Raw genomic sequence first — 15,485 nt, 5'->3', positions numbered from 1 at the left:
ACTGCAAAAGAGCTAAAAACAATATTTTTAATAAGAGAACATCTGAAAGCATTTTGGGTGAGACATTCCCTTTTTCAGACTGCCTTGGGCAGTGGGAGGAGGGCTGGAAAGGGAATTGGAATAGCTATTTAATTTCCCTTTTCTCCACAGCCAGCCACTGAATTTGCAGCCCGTGGCTTAGAGGGGGCGGAGGAGGAGTGAGAGGGAGTGGAGGGGAGTTGTCACTTCTGGGAATGTTACGGAATGAGACTCTACGCGGTGAAGACCTCCAAGAAGTTTACAATCAAATTTGATTTCCACGCCTCGAGGATTCCTAACCCAGCACCAGGCAAACACCCCCACTGATCTGAATACAATTCAGCCAGAAAATGCACTGAATGCTTCTGCCATGTGGAAAAGATGGTACAGGGTTCAGAGTAGCCCATTGCAGCATTCAGGAGTAATTTCCCTTTAAATGGTTTGTGGATCATCTAGTGATGCTCTCCGTGTTCTATGTTTAGACATCTGCCAGAGCTGCAGGGTATGAATGTAGCTAGGCCTTGCATGCTTTATAAGGCTAGTACACAGGGTTATTTGGACTCCCCCATGCTCATGTGATGTCACAGAGGCCAGAAATGTTTGTTAGATCACCCAGTGTGACCTCCTGTATATTACATTCATCTTATGTTCGTTGTGTGAAGAAGAAAAGACGCAGCACCTAGACTGAGCCAAATCCCCAGCTGGGTTAAATTAGTTCCAGTGACGTTAATGTAACTAGGCAGATACTGCAGGTGAGGACCTGACCCGTGGCTTCAGCCCACACTACAGATGGAGGAGAGACAGATCTCAGGGGCTGAACAATGGACAGCTGGAGACATGTCTAATGGTGTTTGGGAGCCTTAAAAAGACACTGAAATGTTAAGGGAAGGATTAATGCTCTTCATCCTCAAGAGATGGACTTCCAGCGAGATAAGGATTATTCCATGCTAAAGGGATCTTTCCCAGATGTGGATACTTGCCTTGTTCCATAATATGCAATGGGAATATCTCTAGCAGTTAATCTGCCTTTGGAGACCAATAATTTTTACGGGCTGGTCTGAATCCTCTGCTACTTCTGCAGACACCAGGGAGAGGCAAACCAGGAACACCAATAGGGGAATTGCAAAGATATTCAGTGACTAAAACCTTGCCGAATTCCCTGTTTACTAAGCAAGTGTATAACCATTTCTTTAGCCATCATTCCACCTCTGATGCACTACACACAAACACATCCTTACCTATTCAAACAGAAAAATGTACAAACACTAGATTTACTTTCCTCTATTTCTGCTGCTTGTTTATTTTTTGCCTTTTTCTCAGCTATGCATTAGGAGAATTGACTGGTCAGTTTTGCTTTTGTTTCTAGTTAATTTCACTTCCTGCATTAGCCCAATACTGCAACATCTGGGTGGCAAAAACCACAGGGGAATATTTAATTGTCTAAAAACAACTATTTCCACTGGATCTTTTTTTATTTCATGGAAATATTTCTCATGGTCAGTTTTCTTCTAAGAAAATTTGACCCGATGGTGGATCTTTTCATATAGCTTTTTAACAGCAGTTGCATTCCATGTAGTGATGAGGGAAATCTCTTACACTGAGATACAACTGTGGTACCTTTCATTCTTTTGTTGTCTTGTTCGTTAGCCTGGTGGTTCCTGTATTTCTATAAGATTTTGGTATTGGTTAACAGACTTCCTGCTGTGTTTACTTTTAAAAAAAATGACACAGCTGGAGTTTTGCCTCAACCAATATCTAACCACCTTAAGTCAGAGTGGCATCTATTTCATAGCACTTCCTGCCCACATCGGCTTCTGTATTTTTTTTTTTCACTCTCAATCAAAAGCAAAAGAAAATGCAAGAGGGGGAAAAAAATAAGATGGGCTTGATGTTTAAAAATCCTCCATTTTGCAGGCCCAGTTTTGAATCCACACTTAATTCTGGACAGAAATATGGACCTCTAGCTCCCTGATCTCTCCCATAAATCAGGCACAGTAGTTAGATAATGGACATGCTTAGGGTGACCATGTATTCCTGAAAAGTGGGACCAAGATTATCACACAGAGGAACTGAAATCCATATTTTAGTACTCAAGTATGCTTATTTAGGAGCCTAAACTAGGATTAAGGAGCCTAATTTTAGGCCCTGTTTTAGTCTGGGAATGTCCCTGTTTTCAGGACCTGCCCCCAGTGTTTTGTCCCAGTTTTTGTAATGCCCCTGTAGAGTGGACACCACAAGGTGCTCCCAGCCAGCTAGCTGATCAAATTGAAAGCAGACTGACAAAACACAGGGTCACCTCAAGAACATCCCCTAAGACTGTCATGTTCCACTCTCTCCCCACCCCTAGACTTTCCAGGAAACCTGCATCCTCTGTACAAGAGTCCTTGAACCAGCTGAGCATCTAGCCCAGTATTACTGAACACTTTTGCATTGCTGAGACTCAATTATACTATCATTTGGTACCTTTAGTCATTCATCCTTGTCCACTTTCACTTGACCAGGTACCTTGTGGTTTCATCTTTACTCCCTTCAGCTAATTATCTTAAAGGCAGATGCATTTCTCTTGGGCCAGAGGAGCATCCTTTTGCACAGCTCCACACCTTCTATCTCCATCCTCAGCTAAGGTCTCCCATAGGTCTCTATTGCCCATAGCCTTGACTTTGAGCTCTCCTCCTATATCTACAAATCACCTCCACAAAGTTTCCTGGCGACATCACTGCCATGACGTTGAGGTCCTGCCCTGTATCTGCATCTCCTCTTGTTGTTACTATTGCAACGCCCTTCTCTCTGTCTTTCCAGCTCCCAAGCTCTCCAGACTCTAGAATTCTGCCTGCTTTCTTACATTCCTAACCCATCAATCCCATCCACCAACAACTCCATCGGTTCCCCACTCATTCCAGGCTCCAGTTAAAAATGGCATTCTTTGTTTATGAAACCATTTTGTAGCCCAATTCACAGCTCTCTGTCTAGTTAACACTGGCCTCTTTTCTTTCCTCTAGCAGAGTCTCACATCTGATCTTGGCAGATCCTTCTGAACAACCTCCCTGTAGCTCTCTACTTTGCGCATTTTCCAGCTCATCTCAGCTGAAGAGATATCTCTTCTCCTTTATCCATACCCACGAATGTCTCTCTCTCTCCTTCTGCCCTTATTTTCCTCTGTGACCTGAACTGAGTATGGTGGGATACAGACTGGATGAGAGGATCCAATATAAAATTAACTTCTAGGGTATTACATTCAGTCCAGGATGGCGAGAATTAGGCACTTTGTCACATTCCCTCCTAAAAGGGTGAGCTTTCCGCAGGTGAGTTTTATCCTGTGTGAAGAATTAAGCAAAGCTCAAGCAGCTATGACCTACTGCCAACTCACAGGGAGGTCACTGCGTGGCTGTGTCAATCCATGGGCTAGAACTGCTTCCACTGCCCTTCTGTGTCCCTTGGAGGCACCGGATCCAGGCTGTCACACATGAGTGGCTTCTCTTCTGGCCTTCTTCCTGTACTCCCCTCTATGTTGGCCTATGTAGGAAACATCCATCCCACCCCTACACAACATATCTCAGGACTTTTGTGACATGAAGGGCCTTGCCCAGGATCTTCAGTATTCATCATGGGGTGAATTTTGCCTTACTTTACTTACTTGTATAGTATGTATAGTATGTATAGGTTTCAGAGTAACAGCCGTGTTAGTCTGTATTCGCAAAAAGAAAAGGAGTCCTTGTGGCACCTTAGAGACTAACCAGACTAACCATCTGATGAAGTGAGCTGTAGCTCACGAAAGCTCATGCTCAAATAAATTGGTTAGTCTCTAAGGTGCCACAAGGACTCCTTTTCTTCATAGTATGTATAGTATACTTGTATAGTAACTTACTTTACTTGTATAGTATGATCCCATTCTTACTGTACAATGAATTGTCCAAATAGCCTCTGTGGTTACGCACTAGAACCCCTGATGGTAATTGCACAGGTGATCGTGACGCACTCAGGCACTCAGAAAGCGTGACTAGCTTCAGGGTTGCATTGCCTTCTCTTCTGGCTCTACACTTCACCTGGGCTTTAAAGTTGATTGTTGGTCATGACAAAAAAATACACGTTTATAGTAAAGCAATGGTGCCTCATTACTGTGAGCAGAATATATTGAATCAAACTTGTAAAAAATCCCAGAAGAGGTTTGCTCTGTAGGTCACAGAGGTCATACGTTGCTATGAAAAAAACCCTAAAAGTCATTATTTTTTAGATGAAAGTCATAGTCATGTCAAACATACAGAGGTAGGACCAGATCCTGCAATGCATCCAGCCGGAGCTCTAGTAATTTCAATAGGAGTTAAGCATGTGCTTAAATGCTTTCCTTAATGGGGATAACTTAAGCATATTCCCGAGTGCTTTCCATTATCAGGGCCTAATGAATTAACTTATGTATCACTTGGTAAGCTGGTGAATAAGATGAGGACATGATAACCATCTACAAATTTTGAAAGGCTACGGAGCCTGATCTAAAGCCCATTGAAGACAGTGAAAGGCACCTATTTATTTCAGTGAGATCAGATTCATAAACACCAAGTTTCAGAGAGGTAGCCGTGTTAGTTGTATCAGCAAAAACAATGAGCAGTCCTTGTGGCACCTTAGAGACTAACACATTTATCTGGGCATAAGGTTTCGTGGGCTAAAACCCACTTCATCAGATACATGGAGTGAAAAACACAGTAAGCAGTATATATATGAAAAGACGGGAGTTGCCTTACCAAGTGGGGAGTCAGTGCTAATGCGGTAAGGCAACTCCCATCTTTTCATATATATACTGCTTACAGTATTTTTCACTCCATGCATCTGATGAAGTGGGTTTTAGCCCACAAAAGCTTATGCCCAAATAAATATGTTAGTCTCTAAGGCGCCACAAGGACTCCTCGTTGTTATATACACCAAGGAAGTATAAGAACAGATAGGAGGTTATAACTGGGAAACAGTACATTTACGCTAACCCTAAGAATGAATTTCCGGACAGTCAGATCTATTAGAGTGACAGAAGCACCAACACATTTGAATACAAATGGGACAATACACTAGAAAATACATTGTAGGGAGCAATTCTGCTTAGGCAGGGGTATGGGGTAAATCACTGAACGGGCCTTTTTCACCTCTCGGACTTTGAGGATTCTATATTGGCTTAGGTGGTATCTTTACTAATTGTTACAGTTTTCACTCCTATGGCAAGCCCTTTTTTTTCTTTCCCTTTCTGTATTTTTAAATACAGGGGAAAAAATGAGGGAAACGGGTGGGTGGGAAGTGGCTGAAAACGGAAGCTGGAGGGCAGGTGTTCGCTAGTTTACTGATGTGATAGATCTAAATAGAAACAGCGCTCATTACTGCTTTAGTGCAGGACGGGAAGGAAAGGGAAAACCTAGGCCTGGCTAAATTCCAGCTCTGGCTCTTTTTCACCCTTCTGGGCAGATAAGGGTGTTTCCCATAGTAGTGCTTGGGCCTTTATTTGATTTTTACAGGCAGCCACAGTATGGCCTTGCTTAAATTCCATTCACACACCAATACAAATCTGCATAGGCCTCAACCTGTTCATTTTGCACTAAAAATATTGTACCTGACTCTCCTCCGACTGGCCCCGATTCCCCCCCATCATTGTCTTCAACAGAGTTATTCCTGATTTACATGGGTGTAAATGGGGCTGATTCTCCTCTGATTTATACCAGTGTAAATCAGAGGAGAATCAGGCCCATTGGTGCACAGAAGAGCCAAAGCAGCATCATGCTAATCCAGCATGTTAAAAAAACCCACAAATACACCGAATCTATATCTTAAAATCTTGGGATGAAATTCTGGCCCCATTGAAGTCAACAGGAGTTTTGCCATTGACTTTAACAGGCCCGGATTTCACCCTTGATTGTTGTGCATTGTTTCATCACATATGGTGTGCTTTAAAGGAAGAGGCCAAATTCTGAGTTCTGTCACAGCTGTATAAATTCAGAGCAAGCCTGTTGATTTCAGTGGAGTCCCTATAGATTTACACCAGGGAAACTGTTAGCAAAATTTGGCCTGGTACCATTTATATTTTTAATAGGTTAAAAATGAAAAACATCTTGCTGGGCAGGCTATTTAGAAACCTGTCTAAGGGCCAAATTTGGCTTCGCAGCTATGGACACACAACCTCCCATTGAGGTTGACGGGAGTTACATGTGTGTTTCTGGCAGCAGAATTTGACCCTACATTTGGGTTAGGACAAAAGTGACACCGCACGTTGGGCTTGACTGTGATCTTTTTTACATCAATCTAAGTTAGGAGCAACTCCACCAAAGCCAATGAGTCATTCTGAGACCAGAATCAGGCCCACTGGGCCTTAAATCTACATGCACAGCTGAGTAAAGGTTACATGATCCACCCACATGTGCAATTCTCCATGAGCCAAAGCCTGGTCCCATTGAATTGGTGGGAGGTTTAATATTCTATCCTGTTCTACGCAGGTTCTTATACTATGCTCATCACTGTAGTATCTGAGCATAGAATCTGGGAGACTTCAGTGGGACCATGATTTGACATTAGAAAGAGCTGCACTGTGGATAGGTAGTGATATATGGTTATAATTAATAAAGAGGCTAAATCCTGTGGTCATTATTCCGGGAGGAAACCACTGGAGGTTTGCTTGTGTAACCCACACACCTCCTGGGTGTGGTGTTCTGTCCCATCTAGTGGCACCGAGACCACTTAGAGAGAGTTAGAATCATAGAATATCAGGGTTGGAGGGGACTTCAGGAGGTCATCTAGTCCAACCCCCTGCTCAAAGCAGGATCAACCCCAACTAAACCATCCCAGCCAGGGCTTTGTCAAGCCTGACCGTAAAAACCTCAAAGGAAGGAGATTCCACCACCTCCCTAGGTAACCCATTCCAGTGCTTCACCACCTTCCTAGTGAAAAAGTTTTTCCTAATATCCAACCTAAACCTCCCCCACTGAAACTTGAGACCATTACTCCTTGTTCTGTCAGTGAGTTAAATGAGTTTGCTCTACAGCCTTAGCTAGGAGCCAGTTGGCTTTTAGCTCATGCGATAGAGGCTCATGCACTAAGCTCCAGAGATCCCTGGTTCGATCCCGCCCGCCGGTGACCAGGGTCTGTCGGTGTTACACTTGAATAAGGAGTGAGTAAAATCTGAGAAAGGATCTTAGGATCTGGCCTAAGCTTTGGGCAAGTTTCTTAGCTGGTTTATATTTCCCCATAAATCATCAGACTACTTTATTACCTGACTCTTAAAAACCCCAAGTGTACTTAGCAGGCATCAGCAATTCAATGAAGGTGCTGTGATCTGTACACACACACATTAAACTGCCCCGGCTCCCCATGTTGGAGAAGTACAACATTACATATGCACTCTGAGCTAACATGCATGCTGATAATGATGCAGAAATGATCAAAATAATCAAATGCCATATAGGGTTACTGGCTGAGAGGCTTATGTCGACTGGACTTGGTTTATTTTTCTTCACAGACAGTGCCTGGTGCTATAACACAAACATGGAAAGAACTGAACTTCATGGCCTGAAAAAGCACATTTTTCTGAACCTCCATGTTTGTTTGCTCTGGAATGGAATATCTAGGCTATGGGTGATCTTTTACCTTTCAGCACAAAGAAGATATACTATCTATGTAGGTACTTAGATGGTTCTCAATACCAGAGCATCCATTCACAATATACTTATCCAGTCTCTAACCTCACTGTTTTATGACCAACTGTGACCCAAGAGCCTCTTAATGTCAACTGGCAAAGGAGTGCAATGGGCAGTGCAGGGATCTCTTGGGTCGGATATGTACCAAAGAATGGCATGTAAGGTCTCAAATAAAAGCCGGCATCACACTGTGAAATGTATGTACATAAACTGTTTAAGGAGTTATGTATATACACTGAAAATACATTCTTAAAGTCTGTCTCAAGTCACAGGTCACTGGCAAAGGTAAAAAACAGGTTTCTTGTCAGACAAGAGATCTCGCTCTACCTACGTATTTACATGTAAATTGAGTATTGTCTCGTTCACGATGGATTTCCCATCACCAGTCTGAACTGAAGGCAAATGAAAGATTGTGGAAAGACTCTAATGGCTAGTCTACCCTAGAATCAGTACAGCGGCATAATTACTCCACCTCCCTGAGTGGCAGTAGCTATGTCAGCGGGAGAGCATCTCCCACCGGCACAGCGTTGTCCACACCGGCACTTAGGTTGGTGTAACTTATGTCATAAGTTATATCAAAATAAGCATTAGTGTAGACCTGCTCTCTCTCAGGAAGAGCAGCACAGCAGAGGGGAACCCTGTCTGCAGATGCACATCAAATGTTTGCTCGACTATATCTGGGGGGCAGAGAAGACACATGGGCACCCTTGACTGAGGGACTAAAAGGACAGCAGTTTTGCTTCATGAAAAAGGGGTCTCAATCAGGCTTGGTCGAACACACTGAAGAGAACTTTGGAAGCGATAGACTTCTTTAGACAGGATGTTAACCTGTTAGTTAAATGGAGTCTTTAGAAAGGGTGTTATGTTTTTATTTTATATGTAACCATTTGTTTCCGATATTCTTATCCACTTTCACTTGAATCGCTGTTCTTTGATAATAAACTTATTCTTGTTTTCACTACAAACCTACCTCAGTGCTGTGGTGTTAAGCAAAGTGATGATCCTGAGTTGAATCTTACGAGCTAGGGAACAACAGGCTAGTGTGTGCTATTCTTTTGGGAACAACAGGCCGGGTAATTCTGTGAATGTTCAGTGGAAAGGGGGCTGGATGCTGCAGGCAATGCTCTGAGGGGATTGGTGTCTGCCTCTCAAAACCTTCCCAGAGAGAGCGAGGCCTGTGGAGGCAGGGAAGGCAGTGCTTGTGCTGCCAAAAGCAGTTGGTTTTAGGGAGCTGATCCACAGCAGGCATAGACATGACCCCTTCACAAGGGCAGGTGGTCGTCTGGTGCCTCACAACCCCGGGAACCTCTCTCTCTCTCTCTGGGTTTTATACAGCCACCCATTGAGACTCCTTCATAAAAGTGATGGCCTTAATTGTCAGGTTTCCGAAGACTGTTTGAAACCAGAAGGCTCATTTGGCCTTCTTTCATTCACCAAAGTATCCAAGCCCCTTACAAACATTCATAGCTTTCCTGTGAGCTATGGAAATATCATCCCTATTTTGCAGCTAGAGGATGACTGAATGACTTGTTTAAGACCACACAGGAAGTCTGAAACTGAGGGGGAAACTGAACCCACTGATCCTAGTGCCAGTATGCTATCCACTAGACCATTCTTCCTCCATGCTTTAGCAGAGTTAAGGTGTCTTAAAGCAGGTAGAAATATTAAGGCTCCTTCTCCCTCCCTTTACTACACTGCTTGAGTGGTGAAAAGGTGCCTTATTAGGCCTGATTCTCAGTTAGCCTCTGTGCTAATTATAGAGCAGGCTGCAATGATTAAGGATTCATAATAATTTCCCCTCTTACCCCCTCGTCATTTGCTCTTAAGTTTTGGAAACTTTCATCTCTTGGACTGAAATTTTCCATGTTTGGGGGCTCTCTCCAATGGTAGATTTGTTCTGAAGGCTTGAAGGAAAAGGGGGTCAGTTGTTCTTAAGCATAAGGAGAGTGGGGAAAAAAGATACACTTTTCCCATTGCAAAATAAAGTAAAAATAAAATAAAAACTCATGCATTCATTTATTTGAACACCTGTATGGTCAAAAAGGACTTAGAAATAGCCCTTCCTGAAAATAATAAAAATACTACCTAGCTAGGTAGATTCATCTGTAGATTCAAAGCACTTTACAAAGAAGGTATCAGTAATTTCAGTTTACAGACAAGGACACTGAAAACAGAAGCCATTTGCCTAACATAACCCAGTGGGTTTGTAATAGAGGTGGAACTAGAAGCCAAATCTCCTGAGTTCTAGTCCAGTGTATTACCCACTGGGCCACACTGACTAATTACCCTGAAGAAAAATGACAGCTCCATGGTATACATAGGTATTCCCTTCACCCTGTCCCTGCACAAGTATTCCATACCCTTAACACTTCCTGTATGCAGCCTTTCAGGCCACATGTGCCCTGATGAGCAAGCAGCAGGATGTGGGCCAAAATGCATGACTATGTTTTAATATATATGATACCAAAAGAGTCGAGTAATTTGACAGCACAATTCTGTACTAACCAGCTGCTTGAAAACAATAGCTCTAATATCTGACAACCCTAAAGCGGGAGAGGTTATCCGCTGCTAGGACAGCTGCGTGTAATTTCAAGAGCAACCTGGTCTCATTCTAAATGTACCAAAAAATTAATAAACCTTTTCTCTGCTGCTGGATGCAGCATGATCTGTGTCAAATTAAAAATCTCCAACAGGCCAGGAAAATTACAAAAATTAACAGAAACTGACAATAATATGGATAATCACTTGCTTTCCAAAAAGCCCTATTATCAGAAATCAAACATTTTGGACAGGATGTGAGTATAGGCCACAGGAGAACAATACACTAGAACTGAAATAAGTGGTCATGATTTCTGCTTAACTCAGGCCACTTCCTGATTTGAATCAAGGACCCCATCCTGCAAACCCTTATGCACATGAGTAACTGTAAGGCAAGAAGTCCCTCACGTTAACAGGCAGAAAGTTACTCGTGTGTGATTCTAGGACCAAGGTCGTACTTAGCACTGTGCAGTACATCCACATGTGTAGTTTTTAGATCTCCATACAAATGTGTTTAATTTCTTTTTATTTTATGTTTTTCAAAATCAATCTTCAAAGCCCACACAAAAAACTGCAGTCCACTTTCACAAATTCTTGCTTTAACAGGTTTGCAGAAATATAAACAACAGCAGAATCTGGAGCAGAGCTTTTAAACTGATACAAACTTAAAGCCATTAAAATTAACACAAAAAGCCAACAGAAAAAAAGCAGATAAAATTATGGGGGATGGTTAATACCACATCATATAATACTCTGCCAGGAATATAGCTTTTTATGATCAAAATCCAACCAACAAGAGAAGAAATTAAAAAGCACTCATCACATGTTAAAACCTACTTTTCTCATAAGGGGAAATGTGGAAAATATCTCTTTTAACCTGCCAACGTGCAGATGTGATATATGACAAAGACCCAAAATGAGGAAAACTTAAATGTTTCATGGTGGGAAGCTAAAATCCTGGCGATTCCTTTCTTTAGTGTTGATGACTTTTTCCATAGCTGCAGTTTCATGGTTCTTTATTTCTGATTTAAATATTCTCCACAACAGCAGAATAGAGGAGACTAAATTTGTGTGGACCATAGAAAACTTTGGGAATAGGTGACTTTCCTTGAAAGGAAGTACTCTTGAGGGTGGGAAATAGAGTTTACCCCATAGAAGAGATTATTAGGGCAGCCTCCTGTTTTAAGAGACCATTCAAACTACCATCATATGTAGTGAATACAAGTCCGCTTCGCATTTATCAGATTAGATGGTCAACTCCATTGAGCAATCAATTATTGTTAGTGTCTTGATTGGTATCTTAGGACACATTCCACCGTTAAAGGGACTGTGCAGAAAACATACCATTGTTTTGGTGGAAACTTAAGAGGATTTTTCTGAAATAAGAAATGTCATGATCCTAACACAGGAACCCAAGTTTGGCAATTCAACAAGATGGAAATCAAAATACACCCCCTCTGAACTGCAAACATTTCTATTTCTCTTTTTTAAAATAGCAATTCAGTGAAACTTTATCTCTTTCTGCCCTAGTAACCTTACTAAACACTCTTTTATTAGCATGACTCAGTTGGGTGGCTGTCAGCTGGTCAAGTTATTTTTACTGCAATGAGCATTTCACTGGTGGAAAAAGAATGTAACTCTCTCCCTGCAAAGCATGTCAATAGGTTCTGTAATGAAGGAAAGTATCATTGAAAAGTTAACTGTATTGTATCCACCAATCAAAAGCAATGACCAAAAGGATCTGACTATGCCCAGGAGTCTAACTGTACTTCATTAGCATTCAACACTCTAAGGTTACAATATAACCAAGGTCACATGCTTGAGTGGACTGAGCCTGAGTTTTCAAATCCCACCCCTGAGAAAGGAAATGCAGCTCACTACATACATTACGCCTGCAGGCGGGAGTTGGTTAGTTGCTGAAGGCCTCTCAAATATACTTTCAAATCCATCACCATATTATTCTGCAGTGCCTCTCCTTACATGCTGGATGCCAAAATGATTTACAGCGTTAAAGAGATATACTGTCAACTTCAAAATCCCACTTTCTGCCTGAAAATCCGTTGCCTGCCATTGTCACAAAGAGGCACCTCAAATGACTGTACATGAAAGAGGTTAGAAGGGGGAAAGTGTTTTCTCTATTTGTTCCAGTTTGTTTATTTTGGAGCTTCCAGAACACTCTGTTTATAGCCATTTTCTCTGTTCCCCATGTACAGCCAGTCATTTCCCCCTGTTCTATGTATTCATACAGCATCAGGGGAGAGAAAAACAATTTTTAAAGACAGGAAAATGTGATTGTGAAACCACAGAAACTTGTGGGGAGCCTCAGATGTAGGACTTGAAACTAATTTAAGCTCTTTTCAAAAAAAATATGAGTAGGGTTTCAGTTTGAGCAGGGTGCTTTAAAACGAGAACAAAATGAGAGAGACATTAAGGTAGAAATGGCAGGTTTAATGTCACCCAAGTTGAATAAAATGACAACAAAACCACCCAGACCGTCTCAAAACTTTCTTTTTTTCAGTTTCTGCTCATTCAGACACTAAAATCTCCTGGAACTTCAGACTTCCTTTTCTCATGCACATTTTATAGGCACAGACACTCTCGGTCACACACACACACACGCTCTGACACTTATACACACAGCTGCACACTTTCACATATCAACACATGGTCACATACATACACCATCACCCTTCAACACGCTGCCATGTACATGGATGCCCTTTCTCGTGCGTTGCATTCTCATTTGCAAACATACATATATGCTCCCTCCCACACAAATGTGTTTTCCGACACACTCTCCCATCGTCGCTTTTTACAAACACACAATCGCTCCTACTGTTATACATACGCTTCCACTCTCCCCTGATGTTCACACTCACGCCTTCAGCCATCTTTCACAATCACACACATCCTCTTTCTCTCTCACAACACCTCTATATGCCTCTCTCACAATAACACACTGAGACCCCCTCCACACAATTACATTCACTCTCACCTACACAAACTCGCTCACTCTGCTGTGTGGATCTCTCACTATAACACACACAACACCCCAGGTGTATCTCACACCCACACACATCCCTGTGTGTCTCTCTCTCACATAGAATATCAGGGTTGTTGGAAGGGACCTCCGGAGGTCATCTAGTCCAACCCCCTGCTCAAAGAAGGACCAATCCCCAATTTTTGCCCCAATCCCTAAATGGCCCCCTCAAGGATTGAACTCACAACCCTGGGTTTAGCAGGCCAGTGCTCAAACCACTGAGCTATCCCTCCCCCCCCAGTCACACACCCATGTGTGTCTCTCTCACAATTACACATGCCTGTGTGTGTCTCTCTCTCACACACACACACCCTCCCCATGTGTATCTCTGACCATTGCACTATACACACCCCTGTGTGTCTCTCTCACAGTTACACCCCGTGTGTATCTCTCACCCTTACACACACCTGTGTGTATCTCTCACAATTACACACATAAACCCTCCCCATGTGTATCTCTGACCATTGCACTATACACACCCCTGTGTGTCTCTCTCACAGTTACACCCCGTGTGTATCTCTCACCCTTACACACACCTGTGTGTATCTCTCACAATTACACACATACACCCTCCCCATGTGTATCTCTGACCATTGCACTATACACACCCCTGTGTGTCTCTCTCACAGTTACACCCCGTGTGTATCTCTCACCCTTACACACACCTGTGTGTATCTCTCACAATTACACACATACACCCTCCCCATGTGTATCTCTGACCATTGCACATATACACACCCCTGTGTGTGTCTCTCTCTCTCTCTCACAGTTACACCCCTGTGTGTATCTCTCACCATTACACACACATATGGGTGTAACTCACAATTACACCCCCTGTGTTTCTCTCTCACACCCATCCAGTGTGTATCTCTCACCATCACACACACACACCTCCCTGCGTGTCCCTCACCACGACACATACACACGTTTGTAACTCACAGTTACACACCCCGTGTGTCTCTCTCACCATTACACACAGAGATCGCCACTCCCCGCTCAGCGCCAGCGCCCGCGCCGCACCTCCCTCCGCTCTGCGCTCCGCACCCCAGCCCGGGACACCCCCCGCCCCAAGCCCCGCAACGCGCCGCGGACCCCACCTGTTCTCGGCCGCCTGGAGGTGGGCCGCAGCGGGGCTCAGCGATCCCAGCGGCTGCCCCCGTCCGAGCTCCGCGCCCTGCCCCAGCTGCTGCATCCACCCACCGCCTCCGCTGCCGGGGGGAAGTGAGTGGGGAGCTTCAGCCTGGCTGGCTGCCGCCCTGGGACTCCCCTCACCTCCCCGCCCCTCTCGCAGACCCCTCCTCCCCCTGGGCAAGGAATCCCCCGCCCCACCCCTGCCTCTGGAGGCTCAGTAACCTCCCAGCCCCGGGACAGAGTCCCCACTCGGTGGATTTCCTGCGCTTGGCAGCATCATGCGCTGAGTGTGTGACTAGAGATTCACAGATCCGGAGGAGGCTGGAAAGCAGGGGACGTCGTGACCCTCTAGGACTTCCCACAGAGCACAGACAGCTTCCCCACTGGAATTCCTAGAGCAGATCTTCTAGGGAAACTGCCAGTCTTGATTTAAAAGGAATCAGTGGAGGAGACTCCATCAGGACCCTTGGTAAATTGTTCCTGTGCTCAATTACCGTCACTGTTAAAAATGTACCCTTCACCTTTGAATTTGCCTGGCTTCAACTTCCAGCCCTTGGCTCCTGATCTCCCTATCTCTGCTAGAATGAAGAGCCGGTTATTCAATATTTGTATCCCCTGCAGATATTTATAGACTACAATCAACTCAGCCCTTAACTGTCCCTTTGTTAAGCTAAAAGAAAAGGAGGACTTGTGGCACCATAGAGACTAACACATTTATTTGAGCATAAGCTTTCGTGAGCTACAGCTCACTTCATCGGATGCATTCAGTGGAAAATACAGTGGGGAGATTTATATACACAGAACATGAAACAATGGATATTACCATACACACTGTAAGGAGAGTGATCAGGTGAGGTGAGCTATTACCAGCAGGAGGGTGCGGTGGGGGGGGGGGAGGACCTTTTATCGTGATAATCAAGTTGGGCCATTTCCAGCAGTTTACAAGGAGGTGTGAGGAACAGTGGGGGGGGAATAAACATGGGGAAATAGTTTTACTTTGTGTAATGACACATCCACTCCCAGTCTCTATTCAAGCCTAAATTAATTGTGTCCAGTTTGCAAATTAATTCCAATTCAGCAGTTCAGTCCAATTACCT

General features: G+C 43.7%; 1 protein-coding gene across 1 annotated transcript in view; it reads right to left on the bottom strand.

Annotated features, from left to right (window-relative positions):
* PRKCQ (protein kinase C theta) overlaps window positions 1–14,472 on the bottom strand; it is an 89,300-nt gene extending 74,828 nt beyond the window's left edge. Inside the window, exon 1 of the mRNA XM_077836937.1 lies at window positions 14,355–14,472. The gene's annotated coding sequence lies outside the window, so the exon portion shown is untranslated. The remainder of the gene's footprint in view (window positions 1–14,354) is intronic.
* Window positions 14,473–15,485: the final 1,013 nt, after the last annotated feature.

Source organism: Eretmochelys imbricata, chromosome 1 (genome assembly GCF_965152235.1).
Source record: "Eretmochelys imbricata isolate rEreImb1 chromosome 1, rEreImb1.hap1, whole genome shotgun sequence".
Classification (NCBI taxonomy): Eukaryota; Metazoa; Chordata; order Testudines; family Cheloniidae; genus Eretmochelys; species Eretmochelys imbricata.
This window is presented reverse-complemented; position numbering and strand designations above follow the sequence as displayed.